Consider the following 6,000-nt stretch of genomic DNA (forward strand, 5'->3'; position numbering starts at 1 on the left):
CTTTAATCGGATCAGGAATTCTAAAAATGTCACCTGCCAACTGGGTTTGTGGTGCGGTGTTGCTTCTTGAGGAGCCAGGGGGGCTTGCCATATTCTGTAGCACTGTATCGTGCGCTTGCTGTTTCGATGTTATTTGTTGAATCGTCACATTTAAACTTGTAACTTGATCTACTAACTGCGCGAGCACTTGTTCTGCTGTTGGCGCTTGCTGCTGCTGTTGTTCGTTGAGGGACATTTCTTCTAAATTGATGTCGAGATTTGCAATTGGTATGTGCGCTAAATCTCCTGAATCGTTTGAACACTCACTATTGCTATCACTGTGTTCGTCGTCGCTTTTGGGTGTGCGTATCGCGAACAGGATTTCTTGCAATTGGCTCATAGGGTTTTGAAAAAAAATTCAAAAGAAAAGGGTTTCCAACTTGTCGTCTATCTGGTAGTGCGTCAAGTCGGGACAGAGAAATCGTCTATCTGGTAGTGCGATTTTCTGTAGAGGTATTGCGTCTATCTGGTAGTGCGCGAAACCTCCTCGTAAATAACACTGCACTTAGTTAAAAGGTCGGATAAGCCGAAAAGACACCACAAATTGTCGCCTATCTGGTAGTACGTCAACGGGACAGAAAACTCGTCTATCTGGTAGTGCGAATTTTCTGTAGGAGTTTGCAAAATCTCCTTGCTAAAGACTCACTGATCACTTAAAAAAAAGGTTTGTGTTACTCACGGTTTTGCTGTCGTGTCCTGTGTAGGCCGGGCTGACGATGCTGGTTACTCCAGGTGTTGCTTGCGGGGGGATCCTCAACTCTGTGGCGATGAAATCATCTACGTGCCACCGATGCTTTGTTCTCTTCGTATGAACGCGGCGGAATCACTGTAACTACGTTTTCGTGTTCGTAATTTTTCCACTTAATCACAAGCAATCACTCAGCCGACTCCGGACGGCTGCGCCAATAAAAAGATCACACGCGGTGGTCTTTAAAAAAAACTTTTTATTCCTTTAATTAAATTTACATTTAACACTATGCTATGCTAACTGAACTCGTCGCGCGATTGAAACTGAATGTATGCCCTACCTATCGAGGTTCTACTTAATGGTTCTAATTGCTGATCATGCTATATTGGCCTGGGGGTGAAGTCCACCGGGCTGGAATGCTTGCAGCGGCGTGTTCGAACGAGTTGGCAAAGTCCACCGGACTGTACTGCTGATGTCTGCACTTCTGCAGTGGCGTGGTCGAACGAGTTGGGCCGTTGGTGATTGATCAGTATGTAACTATATATCGTATTCTGCGTCAGTACATGCAAGATGGTAGTTGTTGATAGAACGGTTCATTTCCCCAATATTCTGGTAGTATATACACAGACTAACAGACAGGACACTCAAATTAGATTCTTCAATCATTTTAAAGGTTATTTCGAATATTCCTTTATTTGGGACAGTACTCACATGTGTCATGATGGCGCCACGTTACCCTATCAAAAACATCCTGTCTGTCATCTAGACTGTGTTTATTTTTTTCATTTACCAACAGAGTTGCCATTCATACAGAATTACCTATAATGTATTGATTTGTATACGTCCATGTGAATTTCATGCAGGATACAGGTTTAATACATATTGCCAAAACTATATACATAATTGTGCCTACTTCTCATCCTCCAACGCAAGACAAAATCGAACCCGTTTTGTTACAATATTTACTTGCTTCTGGTCTGCCGCCACTTAATTTCGGGTGATAACTACCAACACAACAATAAATAAAAATGAGTCAAATAAATGGTTACCTTCCAACATCGCGAAAACGTTAAATATATTATCAACGTAATCCAATAATTTATTGTGACGATTCATTTTCAAATATTTTGATGAAATCATGCATCCCTGCAAGCAGTTGATCGGTGTTGACAAACGAGGGGAAACCAACTAGTAAAAATACTCTCACATAACACAAGGGGTGTACAAATAGTAAATAGTTCGCGCAGTACAATATAGGTGGAGCTAGTGCATAACGAAAAATTTTTTTTATAAGAATTTACTCATACTGTCATGTCTGTTAGTCTGTGGTATATATTCAAACCAGTATCTTAGTGGATATGCGATGCGGAGTCAGTGGTAACGGGGATGGTTTGGCAAAAGAGACGTGGATCGGGTAGAAACAATCGAGGTGATTGATTTTGCGTACTGGTGCTGTGCAAATTTTGATGTTTGTACGGGGGCCGAGAGGGGATTGATCTGCGTAGGAGTAGAGAAAGATAAGTTTGTTCTGCTCTCTGTTCGGGTCTGCGCTCTAAAAAAGAGGTGATTGTTACTCCGCTAGGCCAAAAATTTGGTGAAATACAGAAATTTAAACGAGATAAATGATAGTGGTCTATCTTGGTACTGACTGACGAGCTTGTAGCACCAAATTTGGCTACGATTACAATTCGTTTTGGAATGAACGTAAAGTATAATATTTTCTTCTGACTCGCTCGGTAAAAATTTGGTAAGATAGTAGCAATTTCTATTGTTTATGTTGCTAAGAGTCTGAGGTGCAGAAGAAGCTACCAGAAGGGTGGTGCTCTGGGTATTGGCTAAGCCTGTGTTTTTTTTAATAGGTGGCGGGGGAGGTACAATGCAGTTGACCTGTTTGCGACTAGTATCAACTATTTGGAACTGAGTGGGGCCTACGTAAGGAATGTTAGAAATAACTGATGTTTTGTATTACCTATTGGTATCGTAGCGTGCGCTGCATTGCTGATCAGGTTATTAGATTGAGATGAAATAAGACGATGTCGTGGAACAAAATTCGTGTGGATGTTCGGTGCATCGGCTGCATAGTCGAATAATTTACCAACAGCGTGACTGATGGAGCGGCCCAATTGATTACCGATGTGACAGCATTTCCAAAGGAGGTATCAGTGTTGCACGTACTAGTCGAATTTCTGAAGGTGATGGTGGCATTGGCAGTGGTGGTTGGTGGTAAGAATGGATATGAATTGATGGAGGTAGCAGTTTTTTTTATTTAAAAGATATTTTATTCAGGCCTATTTGCGTACAAGCTTTACGTGGCCGATTTAGCTGAGTTTTTAGATATTTTTTTTTGTATTGGATCTTGTTGTCATTCTTATTCTAGGGGGAGAGGAGCTACCATTTTCCTCCTGCGAGGATTGAGGGGCAGTTTGTTCGCGGTTCGTCTCGCCATTAGCGGCCCTTACACGATCATTAAAAGTGTCATTACTCAAAAGTAATGACACTTTTAATGATCGTGTAAGGTCTGCGAGTTCAGTAATGACACGAGTAATGATGGAATTCCGGATTTTCCTTCATTACCAACATTATTTCTTCTTCTTATTTTGTGTGGAAGTGCTGAATATCGTCAGTTGTATTAGATGAGAAAATTTGACAACCACGAAGAAAACATTCTCTTCAGAACTATACGTGAAAAAAAATTCTGGAAATGACAAAGTGTATGGCAAACAAACTTTATTTTCAGCTAAACGAATATAAAGAATATTGCTAATTTTCTTCAATTGCTGAGGAAAAGTTATTCTGGTCACAAGCCTAGGGCTGGAGTAGTTACAAATACTCATCATTAATAATGAACGTGTAATGCCTTAAAGTAATGATGTACAATAATGCAGTAATGACGAGCGTTTGAGCAGAAGTGTCATTACTTAGTAATGACACTTTTAATGATCGTGTAGAAGCCGCTATTCATTGCCGCATCGGTGGTATTGTTGTTGATTTCGTTGCTAGTTGCTGTAGATGCGTCGGTACATTGTTTGCAGTTGCTGATTGGTTGGATGGTAAGTTGTTAACTGCAGCTGGTGTACTTTGTTCTATAGGGGACACGTTGGATGGTTTCGTTGAAGGGGATGCTTCACTGTTGTTGGTGACTGTCACAGGTGTACTGGGGTTGCTTGGGGTTGGGGTGAAGAAAGCACCGTTGTCCTTTGGTATAGTTGTCTCCTTGTCCAGTTTATCATATGGCTTACCGTAGTGAACAGCTTTTTGGCAATATTGACATGTGGCCATCTGATTGTCATAGGTAACAAGTGATTTGCACGGGATTCTTGTATCCTGACCGAATGTCACATAAGAAGATATAGGCCTCCTCAAGCGCATGCGTAACAAACGTACGCCATTTAGAATACCGGGGGAAAATTCTTCCACTTTCCTTTTTCGATAGAGAGAATCTCTCCGTATTGGGACATGGTTTTGCGAATATAAGGATCGATGACGCTTGAGGGAAGATCATGCACACGCACTTCTATAGCACTATCTTCCATATATACTGGAATGTTGTATTTGATATGTTCATGCTCCACATAGTGCACATTATTATTGTCTTTAGCGAATTGAATTGCATCCAACTCTTTATAGAACTGGATATGAACAACATTATTGGTCTTATTGCATTGAAGTAAATGATTACGTTTAATGTCAAGATGCATTTGCTCCTTAAGCAAACCTTCAAGTTCTCGTATCGAATGTCGAATTTTGCACTGTCTGAAGTCAACAACAATTGTATTCTTTCGTGTCGGCGGTAGCTTTTGTTCGTTTGGTTCACTCATTTCGAGGTCGTTCTATTGTTCACTACACAATACTGTATTTGGTTTCTTCTGTCCTGAACGTAAGCGGTTTTGTTTTATCGACTGACTTGGATGAGATGTGAAACCGAACTGAGGTAGCAGTTGATTGAGCTATTCTCATATACCCAATCGATTTTGTCAATAAGATGTCAGTTTTGAATCAATTGCGGTAAGTTCACAGAGCCGGTTTCGCTTCAAACAAGAGCGATTGCGTCATTCTGCTGTTGGTCGTTTGCAATGGAGAAAAATACAACGATGGGGAATATTCTTCGGAATCAGCCGTTCTTAAGACTTCAAATGTTATCTAAAGATCTTTTAGAATTGCTTATCTGTTGAAAAATGCAAATTGGAAGTGAATATAATCAAGTAAGTGAAGGTTTACAGTGCACAATTTTCGCATTTTTTCTCGGTTCTTTTCTAATCGGATGTTGTGTGTATAAATGCTTTTTGATAATCACCCCGATTCTGCAATCCGACGTATTTGTGATACGAACGAATCTGCACTTTCGTTCGAGTTCGAATTTTGCATTCTTTATTCCGTTCGACTTGTATGATTCAATCGACTCTCGTTCGGGAACACTTGAAATTTCGAACACTAACCGTTAAACCTGTCAACACTACTTACACGTTCTATATTATTCATATTATTAATTAAACGAACCCGTCACACTTGTATAAACAAATTAGAACGATTCTAAACCGAACATAAGTAATACGTTCGCAAGTCGATTGAGTAATGTTCGAAAATTTAACAATTCGAACGAATGATATTCAAGTTCATACCCAACTCGAACGGAATGCAGAATGGAAATTGCACATTCGTTCGGAATATTTCGAATCGATCTACGTACAGAATAGGGGTGAACATCAGAGTGTGCAACTGGTGTCAGATATATTATTCCCAAGCATCATCTGTAATTTATTCAAACAAAATTTAATAAATCCCGGGTTGGCGGTTCAATGCATAGGACGCTGGTCTTATAAGTCAGCTGTCGTATGTTCGAGCCCCGACCTGGAAGGATTCTTAGTGTCAATAGGATCCATAGTACTAGCCATGCAATGATTCTGTACGCTAAGAATCGGCTGCGAAGTCTGTTGAAAACAAATGCGGTTGCCGAAATTTCGAAATATGTGTTTGCTTTTGCCGAAATTCGGCTGGATATCTTTTTGTATGTTTATACTGTATATTTTTTGTATGTTTATACTGAAACAAAATGAAATCTTGATCCCCAATTGAATGTTAAAAAAAAAACATTTTCTTCATTTACTTTCAATTGCTGATGGCTCAGTAATTACCCGAATAAATCGGAACCATATCTCTACTGTGGGATAGAGATATGACAACACTATACAAATGATCATTGTGTCTGAAGGGTTTTGTACTTGACAGCTATGTCAGCGTTAGCACGTGTATCTACCAATATTTGGCACAGCAAT

This window comes from Malaya genurostris, chromosome 3, assembly GCF_030247185.1.
Source record: "Malaya genurostris strain Urasoe2022 chromosome 3, Malgen_1.1, whole genome shotgun sequence".
Classification (NCBI taxonomy): Eukaryota; Metazoa; Arthropoda; class Insecta; order Diptera; family Culicidae; genus Malaya; species Malaya genurostris.